Genomic DNA, 19,711 nt, shown 5'->3' with positions numbered 1-19,711 from the left:
TGCAGAGCTCATGTGCCTATTTATTCAATTATCTAAGAACAAAAAGAGCTTTTAAATTTAAAATATCGCTTATTTTCTCAAAATACAGACTCTGCAGTTTAACCCAATTAAAATGGTAATTAGCAAAGAAACTGAAATTGTCAGGTCGCACTTGTGATTTTGGGAAAAAACCCAACAAATGTTTCTCAACTTTTGACTGTTAAATAGACGTTTTTCAATAAAAAGTTGAAAAGTTTTTTTTTCAATATGAGACGATGCAACTGCAATAAATAATGAATTTATCTTTATGCTTTTTTATGCATCTTTATCGGGGTTGCTAGTAAGTCCTGGGGGTTCTGTAAAATTGCCTCAGAAACACTGAAATGCTAATTTATTAATGATTTATATCAAATAATAGATGTCCTGCTCTCCCAATTCAACCGAAACACTAACAACGAAGACTTGCCTCCAGTTTTAAACTATTTAAACCCCAAATGACTTTGGAGAAGTTTCATCCCAAGGAGAGCAAATGCTTTGACTACCCAGCTATTAGCAAGGCTCTGCATCTCGAATGCTATGTAAATTATACAGATTCTCACACCTAATGGGTTCTGGGAGGGAGAGAAGATTGGAACAAGCACAATAACTGGATGCATTGAAATGACTCCATGTCTAAGTGCGTCCTCACTCTGCTGGGCGCATTGTGAACGAGGAGCAAAAAGCTCTTTGACTGGGTTTCTCTTTGACATAATAACACAGAGTAAGATATATGATAATAAGTTTTTTTTAAAGCCTAACAAAAGGAGACGCAGATGCATTTGCACAAGACGTTTCACGCTGGAAAACAGAGAGAATTTTAATGTGCAGATAAAAGTGAAAACATTGCCTGGCAGCGTCTTTTCCGCCGTGCCCTCCTGTGATTTCAAGCCCAATCCTGAATAGAGCTTTGTCCGTATGCCTCCTAATGCGCAGTTATTTCCAGCTGTTAAGAGGTTTCTTTTATCACAGACTCTAATGAAGAGGAATTTTGAGGAGGAGAGGCGGGAGAATTGGGTTTGATCTTGAGGCGAGGGAAGGGGAGTAGCAGCCCTCCAGGGCTCGGCCCCTTAAAAAGCTTGTAGCCTCCAGGGAAGACGCTCTGCTTCAGACTTACCCTCACCTCCCACTACCCCGGCTACCAAAGATCAATTATGATTGACAAATCCTCTGGTTGGGTTGAAACGGCTCAATCGAGACACCAGCCAGCCTCGCTCTTTCCTCCTTACTCTGAAATGCATCGCGTTCCCTCCTTCTCCTTTTATTTCTAACCGTTGTCTGTATCAGAGTTAGTGAGGACGCTGACGAATTTGGAGAACGTTATGCACAGTTGTTAGTTCAAGCGACATCGCTGCTCCAGGCTGTGAAAATTGGGCTTTAAAATGTAATAAAACATCATTAAAACAGCATTATGTAATAATCGACCCAAAATGTAATGAAACCCTTGAATGCCTTTCGAGTCGTTTGGTACAGAAGAGGTTTAGGGCAACTGAAAAAATAAAACGGTAACAATAATTCTGACTTTTTCTCAGACTTGCATAACTGCATATTGTCACCATAGAGAGAAAAGAAAAAAAGAAAAAAAGATTGGTGAATTTCTGCCAAAAAACAAGGACATTTCTGAGATTCAAAAATAGAACATTTTAAACTTTTAATCAGAAATTTCCTATAAATTTTCTGACCTCTCGAAATTTGTTAGTTTATTCTATCATATTTTTAACTTTTCAAACTCAGAAATTTATAGGAAAGTTTTAAGATTAATCTAAAATTTTGAGTTTTGTGGTAGAACTTTACCACAACTTTATATTTTTTTAAAAAGAAAATTTCTGAAGCCAAAAAAAATTTGACATTAATTTTTGACTTTTCAAACTCATTCTTCATTTTTTTTCTTGAGAATTTGAGATCTCAAGATTTCTGTTTTTTTTAGCAGATTTTTAACTTTTGAAACTCAGAAATTTTCGTGCTTTTTTCTAAGAATTTTCTGAGATTAATTTGACAAATTTCTGATTTTTTTTCTTGATAATTTTTTACTTTTCAGATTAATTTCACAATTTCTAAGTAAGAAATCACCAAACGGTTAATCATTAACCTCCAAACACCCTAAGTAAATACAGTTTTAACTATCAAAACTAAATCTCTAAAAGTATCAGATGAGGATATTTTTACCTGCTTTCTGCTTCCATAGAATATATTATGATGCTACTTATTGTACTTTTCTTTGACACACTTCCTGTGATGTGTTGTTCTGTCTGTGCTACTTAAAGCGCTGTTTTGCGTTTGATTTCTTTTTAAATGCTTACCTGGAAACAATATGGTATTTTGGTGTTTAATATGTTTTAATGGCATCCAGTTGATGCAATTTGCTAATTAATGTTGGTGTTTACTTTCATTGTTACCTTTTGTTTGACTGTTTCAGCCAACCTCTGAAAGAAACACCAAATTGTTCCAGTGTTAGTTTTTATTTTTGTTTGCCAAATGATTTGTATAAGAAACACTTTGATAAACACTTACATTCTCAACTGAATCGACATCTGAGTTCATATTTAAATATATTTTTTTCTTATTTATCTTCATAGCTTTTCCAGGGTTGTCTGGGGAAGGACGAAGCAATCTAGTTTATACACGAAATGTCTGGGAAGGCTCAACATAAATACTGATTTCTAGACACGTCAGTACGCTTCATCATTGATGTTATCTGAGGTTCTCTACACTGAAAAATGTCATGTTTAGAGAAAAACAAAGATCACATCAGCGGAAAAACATTAAGCCAACTGTCAGGCACAAATTATGATGATGATTGGGGTTTGTTTTGCAGCCGCAGGAACTGAGCACCTTGCAGGCATTGAGCCGACCAGGAACGTCTCTGTAAAGTATTTTAGAGTCAAAGGTGAGGCCATCTGACTGACAGCTGAACCTTGACCCCGCTGGGTCATCCACAGGACAATAATACCAAACACAGCAGCTGAATGTCTGAAAAAGGTTTGAATAAAGGTTTTGCAGTTGCACAAAGATGGAAATGCTTTGTGCAGAAACCTCAGTGTGTTAAAATTAGTGGGTCAAATGTGAGAGACTGCTAGAGTCATGCAGAAGATTACTACTGACAGCTATTGCTGCTTAAGGTGGTTTTACAAGATGTTGAATCATGTGCTGAACGTAGCTGGATGTATGTAAAAGCATAAATCTTGTTGCAGTCAAAAAAAGCTGAGGTGGCATATTTATAACACAAATGCTGGTTAAGGGCGATAAAAATGCCTCCAAAGACTGTTAGTTTGATTTGGTTCATGAAAGCGAAAGTGTTCGCTCCACAGACCTTACAAAGTATTAGGGCCATAGAATAAAGTCATAATACAATAATAAATTCTTAGTAATTCAATTCAATTAGAAAGGAGAGGAAACTTGACTATCTTCACCCACTTCAAAATAAGAGCATGAATTTTTACATATAGCTACTTAAGGAATTAACAGTTCATAACCAAAACTTCAACATAGATGTTGAACTTTATTCAACTGAAAGTTTACAAAACAGCCAAGCAAATTAGTGCTTTACAATTTTTCTGAAAAAATTAATTTAGGGCAATCTAAATTAATCTAACGCATTCAAAGTTAGCAAAATGCTAAAGTGATGAGATGAAAATTAGCTCTGCTATTAGTGGATTAGGGGAAGTGTTCTCAGCATTGCTAATTAATTTAGAACCTGATTATAATGTATTCTGATAAACGTTAAGGCAAAAGTTAAAATATTTGAAAATAAAATAATCTAAATAGCTTAGTTTTTGTGCCTGCCTTCAGTAATTTACATTGTACCTAATTATATACTAATAGGAAATGAACAATCACTGATAAACGGTGGCGGATGCCACTAACTAGAAAGTTAGCAATGCTAACTCTAAAGCACTAATCATAAACATTAGTTCTGCTAACACAAAGGTGTTACAACAACACAATATTTAATGGAAGCTAAAGCACTAAATTTAACTATTGCTAATTAATTTACAATCTGACTGATGGCAAAAACTTTTTTTTTCTTTAATATAATTGTATATAAGTTTGGGCATTAGAACTTAAAATATGCTTTGTGAACATTAGAATAAAATTACCATATTTTTATGTAGTTGCTGCATTGTGACTAAACTATATTTAAAATCCTCTATTCTGTTATTCTCTTCTAATCATCTAGACAATATTTTCATTTTAAATTACCTGCCTGTTTCCCTCCAGTCTGCAGACTGATTACGTTCCTATTGAAATGAGCTGTTCAGCTCTGACTAATACTGTGTATACCATTTTGAATTAATCACATTAGGTTATTGTTGCAGAGTGTAAATAAACACAGTGCCCTCTGTGACGCACACACTGCTCACACACACACTGGCCATCATGTCATTTAAGTTGTGTTGGATTTCCACTGAAGTGATCAGTGTGAAATTAACAGCAAAAAGCGACACTAAGACTTGTTCCTGAAGCTCCTCTGACTAGATTTCCGTCCACATACCTCATTATTTCTTCTTCCCACTGCTTTGAATGTGGACTTGTGTTACTGGAAGGGATTTTTAGGGAAACAAGACAGGGAATTTTTTAATTAAGCCAAACAAAATATAAAGCCTCCCATGTTGGAGGGCATTATTAGTAGCAATGACAGTTTGGACAGAAAATCCCACCCGAAGCTTTTTGGCTTTGACTTCCATTTATTTTCTAAAGTCTAGCCAAACCCAAACACTGGTTCCAATCAGCTTATAATTTCAGAAATGTGAGTAAAAACTTAAATGCTTTAAAGTATATTAAATTGCCTTAGATATTGCAAATAAAAATGAATTGTAAGTCATCACAAAGGGTCCACTGTGTTGTATTTGTGTTTGAGACTTCTTTTGAAGCAAGACAGGAAGTAGATTTTGGGATGCACTGACAGTCTACTACTCAGCAACACTAAAAAAAAAACTATTTCAAATAGTTTATCTGGCAATATGTTACATACAATTTATGATTTGAAACCGCAAAAGATGATGGGATTAACCAATCTGTACCATTGTGCAGGTGTGTGTGTGTGTTTTTATATATTCGTGGGGACCCATCTCTGTCTCCAATGTGGGGTTTTGGGGACCACTGCTCCTTATGGGGACATTTTGTTTGAAATGCTGTTTTTGGATTGGGGGTTAGGTCTGTGATGATTAGTTTTAGGTTAAGGGTTAGATATGTGATGTTAGTGTTTGGGTTTGGCTAGACTTTAGAAAATAAATGGAAGTCAATGTAAAGTCCCCACAAGTCATGAAAACATGACTGTGTGTGTGTAAATTAAACTGCATCAACAGTTTTCGTTTTGGATAAAATTGGTTTTGAACCTTTGTGTCTCAAAATCCAATTCTAATGATAAAAGCTACATTTGTTTATGAACTCCTATTAGACTTTCTGTCTGCAGGTCCTGAGGTGGAATGGTGTTTATTTTATAGATGGCAAACTGCTACTATTTGGAGTAAAATTGAACATTATTTTAGGACTAAATGAGTCAAACTTGATTTCATAGAATGCAATTTTTTCATAATTTTTCACTTCTTTCTATTTTTTTTAAATAATTACCAAAGCAAACCTATTTCACTTATATATTTGTTGCCATTTCAACAGTAAAATTATTTCCTGCACCAAATAAATGACATTAAATTGACATTTCCCCCTATAAGCAGATGTTGAGAACTGTTTTTAAAAGGTCTTAACAGTGTATAAAACAACATTTCTCCTTAACATTTAAAGCTACAGTATGTCACTTTAAACAAAATGTTCTTCTATATTTGTTGAAACTGTCACCGTGAGTTTATGAGACAGATAAAATATGAAAAGCTCAGGGATGAGGAGCACACACACAAGCCTGGCTGATTGGTTGTTTCTGGAAGAAAGCAGACGAGCTCAATTTGTATTTTTTCACATATTATATCATGCCACACTGTCCCGACATGGTGACAGTTTCAACAAATATGTTAAAAATATTTTTTTAAAGTTGCGTACTGCAGCTTTAAAAGGGGCAGTATTATATAAAATCAACTGCTTTGAGCTTTACAGCTTATTGTGTTGTTTCCTCATCATTTGATTCAACTGAAAAACTACCTCACATCTATTTCTTGAAAAACCAGTTTTTTTTAATTACCGTCTTTTCTTTAAGCAAATTTATTTTTGTGATTTCAATTTGCTCAATCTTATGGTCAAAGGAAACCCAGCCATTGTTCAGTGCTTTTTTCTTCCCTTACAGTTCTTCCTCCTGTACTCCTTGTTTCTTGCTTTTAGTTATAATTGTAATTTTTTTAATTCACCATGTTTAAAAAAAAAAAAAAGTTCCTATCTGCACTTTGATTGTTGCAACCTCACCAAACATGACATAATCTGTATTTATTCAGCTTTTGAAGCTGTGTAAGCCTGTAGTGATGTGGTTTATGGCCGTATACGTGAACTACACATGAACCAGTCTGAACTGCTCTGTCAACGTGAAAAACCTTATCAGTGCAGCTGCACTGCGTCACACTCCAAAAGGACAGCACATTTGTTAATACTTATCAATATTCACAGTAATCTTTGTAACGTGTGAACTGAGAGCTTGCAGATTGGTTTTTATTCTTCACAGGGCGACGAGGAGGCAATTTAATTTCTTCCCCTTCTCTCTCCCTCCTGGGAGATTACATATATATATTTTTATAATTCCAAAATAAATAAAAAAAGAAAAAACATGCGACTTTGTCAGCTCTAAGCACATTCCCTGGAGTGATGGATATCATCTGACCCCAATTTACGAAAGCCAGAGACGAGACACATTCTTTCAGCGCAATATGAATATATTATCATCCCCAAATGTACCGCTTTCAGCCCTTGAGAATTATATTAAAAGATCGAGGAGGGGATTCAAACAGCCTTTGGTTAAATAAGACAAATGTTCTCTATTTGGAGGCAAAACAAACATGACAAATGTCTGTTTCTGTCTGGCTACAGAAGCTTTAACCAGACTTTAAAACGTGTCGTAAGGTACGACCAGAGATCATCTGGAAATAAATAAATTACCAGAGAGCAGCTTTTATTTCCAGGCGACTGAACACGCTACGCTACTGACATCTGTATGGAGTTTCTGTCTCGGCTCTGCAACGCAGCAGTCGGCCTCGACTTCAAACGCCGCTTTTATACTTGATCGTGCATTGTCATTACAGCGCCAGTGTTCTCCACGTATAGATGGGCCTCTGCCTTTTCTGAGCTCAGGAAGGCATATCGCAGCCATCTTTTTTCACTTTAATGGTGTTTTCTGCCACTCACGGAGAAGAGCCTGCATAATGTTTATTGAATTCTTCTCTTTAAAGGGGTTGTATTAAGCAAAATTCACATTATGCTCATTTTTTAAAACTTCCATTTGGATTTCTGCTGCTTCTAAAACAGCAAAAGACCTTAAAAAAACACCCGGCTGGTTTTTGGTAACAATTTAATGTTTTTTGGTTTCTGGAAAATGAGCCGTTTCAGAAACCTCCAGAATGTAGTCACCTTGACCTAGTAACCCAAGTGAAACTCAGCCCATTACCTAGCAACCCGAGTGGAATTCCACCCGTCACCTAGCAACCCAAACTGAGTTCCAGGAAGTTTGGTCAGCTGATTTTTATGTATGATGGCATTTTAGGGCAATAGTGAAAAAGAATAAAACATAAGAAGATAACATTACAAGAATAAAGTCATAATATTTTAAGAATATTGAAGTATTTCAAGAAGTAATATGATATTGGGCTTTAGGGTTTACAAGTCTGGGCTAATTAATTCAAAATTTTCTACACATAGATTCTTTTTATTAATTAAAAATAATTAATAAAAATTATTTGCATGTTTATATACATTTAGTAATACTGAACTATCTCGTCATTCTTAGGTGTGTGTGTGTATATATAAACTTTCTCTCATATGGTTATATTTCAGTGGTTCTTAACCTTTTTTGAGGTACCGAACCCCCCAGTTGCATATGCGCATTCACCGAACTCTTCTTATTCCTCCCCCGCCGACACACAAAATACTTGGCGGTATTCTGATTTAGAAATGTAATTATATTAGTTGTGTTACCACCCCCACACCACTAGAGGCAGTAGCAACCCCAAAAAGATGCGACTAAGGAGCAGATTTAGACTATAGAATTTGATAAAAACGGCAAGGTTTGCTGACACAAGCTCAAATCCATGCTGAGAGTGGAACTCCTTTAATCAGCTCCTCCACAGCTCTGATTGGCTGAGCAATGTAACGTGATCCTCTGCATTAAGTGATGGCAAAGCRSCGCGTCATCACGACTTTACACAAGTGTGTCTTTACCTCCGCGGCAGAGGCTCCACCGAACCCCTGAGACCGACTCATCGAACCCCTGGGGTTCGATCGAACCAGGTTAAGAACCACTGTTATATTTGTACTATTGATACCTCAGAGTAGCTTGTCAACGAATAAGCAGTTCCCCCTCAGGGTTTAATAAAGTATATTCTATTCTATAATACTATGACTATTTCTTGGTCATAGTCAAGAACAAAGTCATAATATTATGACTTAATTCCCATAATATGACCTTATTTTTGTAATACTTTGACTTTATTCTCATAATATGACTCTGTAACAATGGCTGCTGTAAAAGACAAGTGTTTTGTTGTTAGCACTTTGAATTGCCTTGTTGCTGAAAATGTGCTATATAAATAAAATCACCTTACCTTACATCCAGAAACCACTTGCTGCATTCTTGTTGGTTGTGCAGGAGGCTCCACTTCTGCTTTTCAAAGATGTACAGTTCATAATTGCGCATCTGTTTGTTGCAATTTCCACATGTAAATGTAAACGTTGAATTGGGGGCCATGGCCAGCAGCAACTTGTTTGGATTTAAAGTGACAGGACATCTAAAGCTGCTCATTCTGAAAGGAGTTCAAGCTGACCAAAATAAAATCTCATTATCTAAGATTGATTCTGTGCAAAATATTTAAAGAACATATTTTGTGAAGCCTGCAGACCTCTCTTAACCTAGCAACGGTGATGAAAGCAGACACCAGCAGCTGCAAATGTTAGTAAATCCACACGTTAAACACTTAAACTCTGCACATGCAAGCGCATGCAAGCGCGAACGCGCAACAGTTGGAGTGCGCACGTGCATGCAGCAAACAGGCTCATACAAATTGCATTGAGAAGACATCTGCCATCACGTGACCACGAGGCATTCAGATGCTACTCTCCAATGAATATAAAGTATAAACACTCCTCCAAATTCTCCACCCCTGGCCTCTATTTCATGCTATTATCTTGGCATAATAAACACATTAGCTTCTCCCTACCCAATTCCTGTTTCTAAGATGAATCTTTCCTGACTATATAAAATAATTTGCCAACATTATATGTGACTCTGAATTATTCATGAAGGTTCACGGAGAGTTTCAGAATCGTCTGAGTCCTGGAGGAGGAGGTGGTGTTGACAGACGGCCGGTTTCCAGATGGACTTCTCTCTCTCAGGAAGGAAGGTGAGAGATCTGCAGAAATGGTTTTCATCTAAAAATGATGTACGGCCTTATTTACTCAATCTGAGAATCGCTTACTCACTCACACATGAGAGATGTTGCAACGAAGACACAGTACTATCTGTTGGATTTGTTCTAATTCAAGCAAACGACTTTTATTGTCAAAACTTTAGTTGGAATAAAATGTAGCAGCTAAACTTTCTATTTTTATATCAAAATTTTCTATCACTGTTGAGTTTCCACAGCAATACAAACAGAAGAAGAGCCTCAGTGCATTCCTTGTTTGAAATGATTTTTAGATAAAGTTCCTCTCAGGTCTTTGAAAATTGTCTACTGCTCCCAGAATAAGAGAAAAGAAAACTGGATATGCAACACCTTAGAAAAGTATTCAAACCTCTTCATGTTTTACTGACCAGATCCTTCTTTCACATGTTTGAAAACTGAAATGTGACTTCTCTTGCTGCTCTAAAGACCTAGATTTACTTCCTCAGACCATCCTTGAAGGTAAGCCGTATAGGCGCGAATCTGCTATGAGTTCTGAAACGTTTTATTAATTTCCCAGAACATTTTTAAATACCCAAGAACTCTAAGATGCACTAAAGTCAGGTTTGTTTGGTGTAGCGTGAATGCATAATCGAACTCTGGTCAACCTATAAGTGAACTCTGGTGCGGTTTGAATGGATATGTGAACACCAAGTGGACTGGAAACCGCTCCAGAAGCAGGAGGTGAATGACAGTACAGGGCATTCTGGGTAAATACAACCAAAACAAATGTGTAAGTCTAAGGCTAGTGGGAGAAATGACTATTGGTCTTTTACCAAAGACAAAAGAGAAATCCTATATTTGCTACAATCTGACGCCACTCCATTTTTGTTTGCATTTTGTGATGAAGGAAGTTGAACTCAGTGTTTTTGTGTTGTTTCCTTCAGTGGTTCTTGGTGCAGCGCCACCACAGGCGAGGAGGGGAACAGGTTTTTCAAAAGAGTTTGTTTGACACAGAGTAGTGAGAAAGAGAACCACACCAGCTGTAAATAAAACAAATGTTGCGCTTTTGGTCACCAGTTGACCTCAGTTTAAGGTATCTGACTGAAATCTGACTTATTCAGAAGTAAACAAAGAAGAAAAGCAGATCCAATCATAGAAAACAGGATATTTATCAGCTAAACCACAACATTTGATTCTGCCAAAGTAACAGAAGTATTCATCTATTTTGTTGACTCCGACTTCCTAGTTATCTCAATTTCTGGCTTCTTTGGTCTTTGTGCTCATTTTGAACTTCATGCTGGTAATGAGTCACAGATACTGAGGTTGTGTTAGTAAAAATTTGTTCCACAACATAAAAGTTGCAAAAATCTTATCATTTTACAGATTTAACAACTCAAAAAAGTGGTTTTGATGAGAGCGCTACTCCCTCATTCTGTTTATTTTATTAAATCATCAATTTTACAATGTAAACACTGATATTCAAACGTGATGTTTGCAACCAAGAATACAAATTACAGTTACAGACCTGGGCAAAAATCAGCCATTAAAAAATGTTTAGTTTGTCTTTTATTTAGCGTAACAGCAGAGTTATTACCTAGATTTACCGTCTAAAAATGCATTTCAGAAACAGTTTTTAGGATATAAACAATGGATGTATAACTTGTACCGTATAAATAAACAATCTGAATTAAGTTATTGGAGTGTTTTGTTTCTAAACTGACAGAAAACCTCACAAGTTGTGTTTCTAGGAGCATAGAGCTGAGATTTGTGATTTTTCTGAAGCATTTTTCAGTCCCGTTCAGTTGCTAGTATGAAGTGTCATCATTGTTCTCGCAGCTGGTGTGAATATCGTATCTCAGAGGGTTCAATGTTCTTCTGCATTTACTTAAATCGGGGGAATAAACAATGAATCTTTGTCGCTTCCTACAGCAACGTAGCCAGGATGTGTTGTGAGTGAGAGGCAAACTGTGATGGTTTAACACGGCAGCTGGGAGGTTTGAGTTCACGCGTCACTTTGGACACATCTGGAAAAGTTCTGCCTGCATCATAAACACCGTTTACTTCTGATATTTGACCAAGATGGAGGAGTTTCTTTTCGTGTGTGGTCTTCAAGTTAAAGGCTAATTATTAGAGATTTTCCAAATCTTGAGTTTCTTTTTCTGAGATCAATTTGTTTACAATAGTTTGGTGACAAAAACTCAAGATTATGATACACTGTGATTCTGATATTTACTGTATTCTACACCAAATTCTAAGCTCGTTTTGTGTTTTAGAAGCTATAATTTAAATGTTTATTTTATTTTTTTTTTTTTTTAAATCTGATCCTTATAACACAGAATTAGAGTCACGGTAAGAAAGTAAAAAAAATACAACAAGAATATCAATGCGAGAATGACGTCAATGTTTCAACTTTATTCTGGTAATATAACTTTATTCTCATGAGTTTAATTTTTAACTTTGTTTTAATATTATGACTTTATTCTTGTAATAATTTGACTTTAATCTCAAAATATTATGTCTTTACTCTCATATGAGTTTATAATCTGAAATTATTGCAATTTTGTTTTTGTATTATTTCAACTTTAATCTCAATTTTTTTTCTTGGTATGGTCCATCGTGGGTCTCCTATTTTTGGAGATGCTTTTATAAAAGAAACAACTCTAAGTTTATTTCAAATTAGTAAGCAATTGTGATTGTTGAAAACAAGCAAAAGCCTCATTTGTTGGTATGTTGAACTGCAGGCAGCACTGTAATTAAAGAAAGGTCGTAGTTGATCATGACAGACTGCAACATAAACTAAACGGGTTACAACCAGATGTCAGAACAACCAGAACCTGTTTGTGTAAACATGAATCCAAATGTATTTCCTCATCATCCCATCTGAGCATCTGCTGCTCTGCTCTCCTTCAGATGACTGAGGAAACAAAACCACCCGGATGCATCAACATCTTCCTGCTTCGCATGTCTGGAGATGTTTGGATTTATTTGGTTTATTAAAAACGTAACGAGAAGAGAAATGGAAGTAGATGACCTGAAGTCGATCTGTTTCTACATTCACAGTGTGGATGAAGTGTATTAGCGCTCTGATGGACTTTAGCTTCCTGATTCACATCAAAGACCCGAATCTCTGAGTTTCAAGGTTTTCTGTGTCAGACTGAACAGTTTAACTCTTTCATTAGAATTTGACTAGAATAAAAAGTTTTAAAAAATTAACTCTGATGATGCATATTTTGGTACCAATACCAAGTAAGCACAGATCCAGCATCACTGATACCAAAACTGATCATGATTGAAGTATAATAAATAATCAAACTTCTGATCTCGAGGCATTTTTGTGTTTTTTTCTTTTAATTGTTTTGTTTAAACTTTGAACTGAACTTAGATTAAGTTTGTATGCTTCTATGAAAAACCTCAACATTTACATAATAAACACAAACAGCAGAAAAACAAAACAAATTTGAATGCACTGATTTCTAAATTAAAGGGGACCTTTATGCAAACTTTTTGCGCGTTTTTGTACTTTTGTTTCTCAAATGAGCCAGAGCTCTTAAAAAACAGCCAGACATTTTCTGCCAATAAGTTTTTGTGTGTCTGGAAAATGAGCCTTTTCAAAATCCTCCTCATCGTAGAGTCAGAACACTGCTGCGTTACCTAGCAACCTAAACAGAAGTCCAACATGTTTGGTTTCTGTACAACGGCTGCTGGGGGAAAAGTGTTTTTTTGTTCACTTGCCCTTTTCATGCTGGCTGTGCAGGAGGCTCCACTTCTGCTTTTCAAAGATGTACGGTTGCAGCCATGAGTGTAAAGGTTGAGTCGGGAGGCGTGGCCAGCAGCAGCCTATTTGCATTTAAAGTGACAGGACCTTCTAAAACAGCTCAAAATATGCAGAAGTGATCAGATTAAAGGCTCATAATCCAAGAATGATTTTGTGCAAAAAATGTAATAAATGTTTTTTAGTCGCCCGTAAATCTATCCTAACCTGTTCAAGGATGGCAATGGGCCAACTTTAGACCAAATGGAAGTTATCTTTTTACAGTAAATTTGAGAAACTACAGTACAAAAATCAAATCAATTATCAAGATGAATCTATTGAAACTTAACCCGAACAAAGAACAGAGGAAAATAATAATAATAAAAAAAATACATCAAAGATTGAGCAGACTCGCTGCTTATAAATTATTTCCACAAACTAAGAAAAAAACCATCAGTGCCAATAATAAAATCACTTTCTATTAATATTTAACACAAATCCTCTTAAGTTAGCAAAACATTGTTATCAAAAGAAGGAAAGGCAACATTTCTGAGCTCTAACAATGTGACAAAACTATCAGAAAAGGACGGCAGTTTCATTATGTGATATTATGACGCGGCTGCAGCATCGGTGATTAAGGAGGGCGGCGTGTGATAAGAGGTAATGGGCTGTCAGCGCATTATCTGGAGTCAGGAAAAGGTGAAGCAGGAGCAGCAGGAGACAAGAAGGAAGAGCTGCTGACAGTCCCATCGTTTCCTCAGGAGGAAAAACTGATTCTCCCAGGCTCAAACCGGCCAGAAAACAAACGCTTAATAACCACATAGAAATAACCGAGATAAACATAATTTCAACAGGAAGAAGCAGGCGGAGCAAATAGAAGATGAAGACCGAGATGAATGCAGACTTTTCTGTTTAATTTTCCTCATTCAGAGCTGCCATGTTTCACTGCTGGCTTCATGCAGCAACTACTAATAATTGGTGCCGACTCATCGTTCAGAAAGACAAAAATATGATTTTATTTTCTCTTTGAAGCTACGCTGTTCATGTATGCAACTAATGTTTATCACTTAGTTTTTACAAGATTATTCCTGAGATCTGAACAAACTCCAAATGTTATTTTGAATAACAGCATTATATGAAAGCATTGCAAATCAACAAAAAACTGGGGATTAATACATTGATTTCACGGCAAAAACACAAAATCTTACCAAGTATTTTTTGTCTGGTTTCTTTAGAAAGTATTTTGGTACACTTGAAATAAGACAAAACTAACTTTCAGCAAAATGTTTTTATTTGTCTTAATATTTTATAAGACATTTTCCTATCTTAGGAATGGAAAAAAAATATCTCCAAAACATTAAGAAATGATTGATTTATGACCAGCTTCTATATTTTAATGAAAAGTTACTTGTTAGTTTTGTCTTATTTCAAGAGTATTGAAAACTCGGCAAAATGTTTTCAGTACAAAATTTTGTTTTTGCTCATATTTTTTTTATCCCACTGTTTTTTCTAAATTTTGTTATAAAATTCTAACTTAGTTCTGCAGCATTTCAGTTATTCTGTCAGTTTCTCTTCCACAACAGACATGGAAAATAAGACTTGAATAAATATAATAAATTCAGTTGCATCAAACAAGTAATTTATTTTACCCAATTATATAGAAATATATTTGAAAAATCTAATTTCTGCTGTTTGGAGGATGACAAACTTCATTCTGTCTTAACATTTTTTTTCACCATTCAGATGTGGTGGTCAGCTACTATAATGGAAAGTTTGGTGGAAGGAGAAACTGATGATGTTTGGAAAAAGGGCCCTAAGCGTTCAACCAGTGCTACAACCGAGTAGCTTAAATAAACTCATATTCATGGATTAAAATGGCTTAGTCAAAGGCCAGACCTAAATCTAATCAAGAGCCTGTGACTTGAACATTTCTTCCTCCGACATCGTAAATAACAATGGGTGAAAAGTTTATTCTTTCAGGTTTGCAGAGCTGATAGAGACGAACATACAGATGGGAGGAAGAACACAAATGTACGCCACACTTTTCAGTTTAAAACCATGTGTAATTTCCCTTCACTTCATTGTGAGGGGAAAAAACGAGGCACCAATGATCTTTTCTGCTGATCTTGTTTTCCACTGGATTTGTTTCTGATCTTTAGATGGATGAAAAATTGAGTGGAAGGAAAAACTGCAAAAGTATGAGACAATTCACCTCCCAGCAGAAAAGATCCCGTTTTAAACCCATGTGAAGCATAACCTTGTGCTACTTTGCCACATAAAATCAATAAAACGCATTAAAGCCTGCAATATATTATTCATACAACATATATAATATAAAACATTATTCCCGCCTTGCTGTCGTTATAAATGTAGATTTATATCCTTATGGGAATGTGTTCACGCCTTCCCTTTATGCTCAGAACATGTTCCTTTAAACAATCTGTGTAATATATATTATTATTATTATTATTCAGCTTCTCCTCAGTATGTGATGAGTGCAAACCTCCAAGCCAACACAAATCCCTGCTTTGTAACTCAGAGTCTGAGCACAGCCTCTTCAAAGAGAATAAATCTTCCCACTAAAGGAGCAGATCAAGCCTTCTGGTTGCAAACATGACAGCAAAGCTGGATGCTGTGAATCTGATGAGTTCAACTCGTCTAATTCCAGCAAGGAAGACGAATCTGGAGTCACTTTCAGCTGTTAAGAGAAGATAAAATCACTTTTTGAGAGATTTTCTTTAGTGCTAACGTTGCTAATTCCTCCGCTGTGTGATCAAAGTGTGAGTTGGAATCAAAATGCAGGACAGATGCAGAGTCATTTGCAGCTGCTTCAGGTTAACATGTCCTACATGCTGCATGCAGCCATCTTGAATACTAAACTTTGCTGCAGGCTTTTGTGAGGAAACGGCGGCAACAAGATGAAATATAAACATGACGAAACAGAAGCATCGTGACTGTAGCCTGACAGGGCCGGAGCTAGCCGTTTGGCGGCCCAAGCTCAAATGATTTATGGTTCCCCCAGACTCTTAGAAGAATAGAATATTTCATATTCACATAAAATTATGAAAAATCATGACAAAAAAACAAACATCCCATGCCATTTGAGATTAATATCAATTTATAACTTTTTCTGAAAGAATAAATGTATGACAGTTTATTAGGGAAAAAAAGGAAAAGTAAATTTCCACCAAAAAACTCAGAAATTTTGAGACTGATCTCAGAACCTTTCTTGAAAAAAATATGAACATTTCTGGGGCTTGAAAAGTCAAAAATTAAGAGAGTTAACTTTAAAATCATATGTTTTTAGATTAATCTGAAAAATATTCCAGACAGAAATCAGAAATTTCAGAGTTTGAAAAGTCGAAAACTTGCTTTAAAAAACTTTTAAATTTTAATTGCAGAAATTTCCTAAAACAAACATGGAAATTTCTGAGTTTCAAGTATACCCATTTTTTGACTTTTGGAATTTTTTTTGAATTTCAAAAGTTAAATTTTTGTTTTCTACAGTTTTTTCCTAGAATTTTTCTGGGATTAATTTCTATTTCTGAGTTTCTTCTGGAAAATCTGCTAGAAGAAACTTGGAAATCAGAAATTTCCAAGTTTGTTTTTTTTGTGAAGGTCAATCTAAAATTTCTTGAGTCAAAAAAATATGTATCACATTTATTTTATTGAGCAAATTTCTGAGATTAAAATTTTTTCTAGCAAGTTTTTGACTGAAATTATTGAGTTTTTTCTGGAATATTTCCAGAAAATCTGAAAATTAATTAAATGGCAACTTCCAGAAACAGCTTTAAAACACTCCCTGCTAATAATTATTATAATCTGATAACAAAGAGTTACACAGACTAAAAACAGCAACGTGAACATAAACATGAGGTTTTTCCTGTTTCTAAACAAAGCAACTTGAACGGCAGCATAAAATTATGTTTGGATTGGGTGGAAACCGTGGCAGAGTCGGGTTTTTCCACAAACCTGCATCTCTGATCCTCTCCAAAGGACGAAAGAAGCGTAAAAGCAGAATCTCCATCAAAACCGATAGAAAACTGTCCTTTCATCCTCAGCTCTGCTTGCACTCCAAGAAAATTGCAGGAATCCAGCGGGGAAGCAGGGAAATGAAAGAAAATTGGAAAGATTTTCTGCTCAAAACGTGAAGTAGGCTAAAATATCTGAAAGAGAAACACATCATGACCCAAAGAAATTCAACCAACAGATGGGAAACAAAGCAGCCGACATCCAGGATGGCTGCACTAAAAAAATAAAATCCACTTAGCTCATTATTTTAGGAAGGTGACAATGTGGAATAAGACTAAAGCGCAAGGCATTCTGGGTAAATGCAACCAAAACAAATGCATCTTGGAGACTAATTAATTGGTTATTCTAAAAAAAAAAAGAAATCAACATATCTCTAAATTACACTGAAATTTTCACCTTGATGTTATAAGTATTTATGTGCAGATGCAACATTTGCTACATATGATGATTCACTAAAGGGAAGCAACATTACTGCATTTCAGGAATTAAAAATGTATTTTCTTATTTAAAAAAGGAATTGAGTTGTTCATTTGCATTTTTCAAAAAAAAATAAAAAATCAAGGAAATTTGAGTTTGAAAAGTCAAAAATTTGTTTGAAAAACTTAGAAATACTGAGGTTAACATAACATATTTTGTTTTTAAAAAAAATTTCCAAGCTACTTAGTAATTTAATTACTCAAAAGTAAAAAGTACAGCCAGCTAGAAAAAAAAGCTCAGAAATTTTCTATAAATATGTCCGATTCCTCCTATAAGTTTGAAAAATCCAAAAAATTGGTAGAAAAAAAAAAATCAAAAATTTTGAGATTTCTCAGAAATTTTCTAGAAAAAATGTCACATTTTTTTTCTCCCCCTTTTCCAAGTAAGAGTAGCGATACTTCTTTATGAAATTACTCAAGTAAAACATACAGCGAAGTAAAAACACTCCTAGAAGTAAATTTTTACTAAAGTTACTCAAATAAATGTAACTGAGTGAATGTAACTAGGGCTGCACAGTGGCGCAGTGGGTAGAGCTGCCTTGCAGCAAGAAGGTTCTGGGTTCGATTCTCGGCTTGGGGTCTTTCTGCATGGAGTTTGCATGTTCTCCCTGTGCATGCGTGGGTTTTCTCTGGGTACTCCGGTTTCCTCCCACAGTCCAAAACATGACTGTCAGGTTAATTGGTCTGTCTAAATTGCCCCTAGGTGTGAGTGTGTGTGTGCATGGTTGTTTGTCCTGTGTCTCTGTTTTGCCCTGCGACAGACTGGCGACCTGTCCAGGGTGACCCCGCCTCTCGCCCAGAACGTTAGCTGGAGAGGCACCAGCAACCCTCCCAACCCCACTGAGGGACAAGGGTGAAAGAATGGATGGATGGATGGATGAATGTAACTGGTTACTGCCCGGCCCTGGCAGCAGGTTTCCTGTTGGTCACAGATTTGTACCGTTTCTCGTCGAGCCTTTAAAGGAGAAAAGCGCCTGGCGTTGAGGCAGCGGTATTCTGTCATATCCTGACAACACAAAGCCAATGTTTGGAACAAAGCAAGGCTCAGATGGACACCCAAGGAGCGGGTTTTATAAGGCTGCTTCAGTTTCCCCCCCATTGTTTCCACAGAGAAAATCTGCACTTACTGGAGGCCTTTCTAAGTTTCCTGATGTCGGTAATTTTAATAAATTAATTTGCCTCCAGCTGATCTGTTCTGCATGGCCCCAATGTGAGCTGTCAGGAGAACAGAGATGGAAGTAGCATGTAAAAGGTCATCATGTGGCGTTATGATTGTGTGTCTGCCTAAAACGTCTTTTTTTTTTACTGCATTTTCAGGTTAGGGTGCAGGTGTACAAAAAGCTGCACAACAGACAGCCATGAGACAAAGTTCAAATCCATTTGTCAGACATGTCTAACAATGAGCTTTTATTATATTACTTTCTGATTTATTGTTATAATTTTCCCAGCTTTTTTCTCTTTTTAAAATTTCAGTAAAAAACATCTCAATCATTCTTTATATTCTGCCTCAAACCAGACAAATTTTTAAAGGCGAAATTAAGAAATAGTTTCTTAGCTATAAAGATTTGAAGCTTATTTTCAAAGTCTTCTTAAAGCTGCAGTATGTAACTTTTTAAAAAATATGTAATTTTATTATATTAGTTGAAGCTGTAACCATGTCAGTATGAGACAGATAATCTGTGAAAAAAAGCTTTTCTGCCAGTGCTAACTAGAAACAACCAATCAGAGCAAGGAGGCGGGTCTTACCGCTGCCAATCAAGCTTGACTAGCTTCTTCCTGAAAGCAGTGTCTGCCAGGAATGCTAAAGCTAGTTAGCATGGCCACCGATGACTGCGAATAAACCGTTTTGCGGTACCTGTAATTGTTGAGATCTATCCAAAAGCAGGAAGTGGAGTTAACGCAAGGCATTCTGGGTAAATACAACCAAAACAAACATGCTAGTCTAGTTCTAGCAGGAGAAATGGCTC

General features: G+C 36.0%; 1 long non-coding RNA gene across 1 annotated transcript in view; it reads left to right on the top strand.

Annotated features, from left to right (window-relative positions):
- LOC103475048 (uncharacterized) overlaps positions 1–12,479 on the top strand; it is a 39,846-nt gene extending 27,367 nt beyond the window's left edge. Inside the window, exons 3-4 of the long non-coding RNA XR_535276.2 lie at positions 9,406–9,503; positions 12,396–12,479. This is a non-coding gene — a long non-coding RNA (uncharacterized LOC103475048). The remainder of the gene's footprint in view (positions 1–9,405; positions 9,504–12,395) is intronic.
- The last annotated feature ends 7,232 nt before the right edge of the window (positions 12,480–19,711 follow it).

The sequence above is a fragment of the Poecilia reticulata genome, linkage group LG13, assembly GCF_000633615.1.
Source record: "Poecilia reticulata strain Guanapo linkage group LG13, Guppy_female_1.0+MT, whole genome shotgun sequence".
Classification (NCBI taxonomy): domain Eukaryota; kingdom Metazoa; phylum Chordata; class Actinopteri; order Cyprinodontiformes; family Poeciliidae; genus Poecilia; species Poecilia reticulata.
The sequence above is the reverse complement of the archived record's forward strand: the minus strand, read 5'-3'. Positions and strand labels throughout refer to the sequence as shown.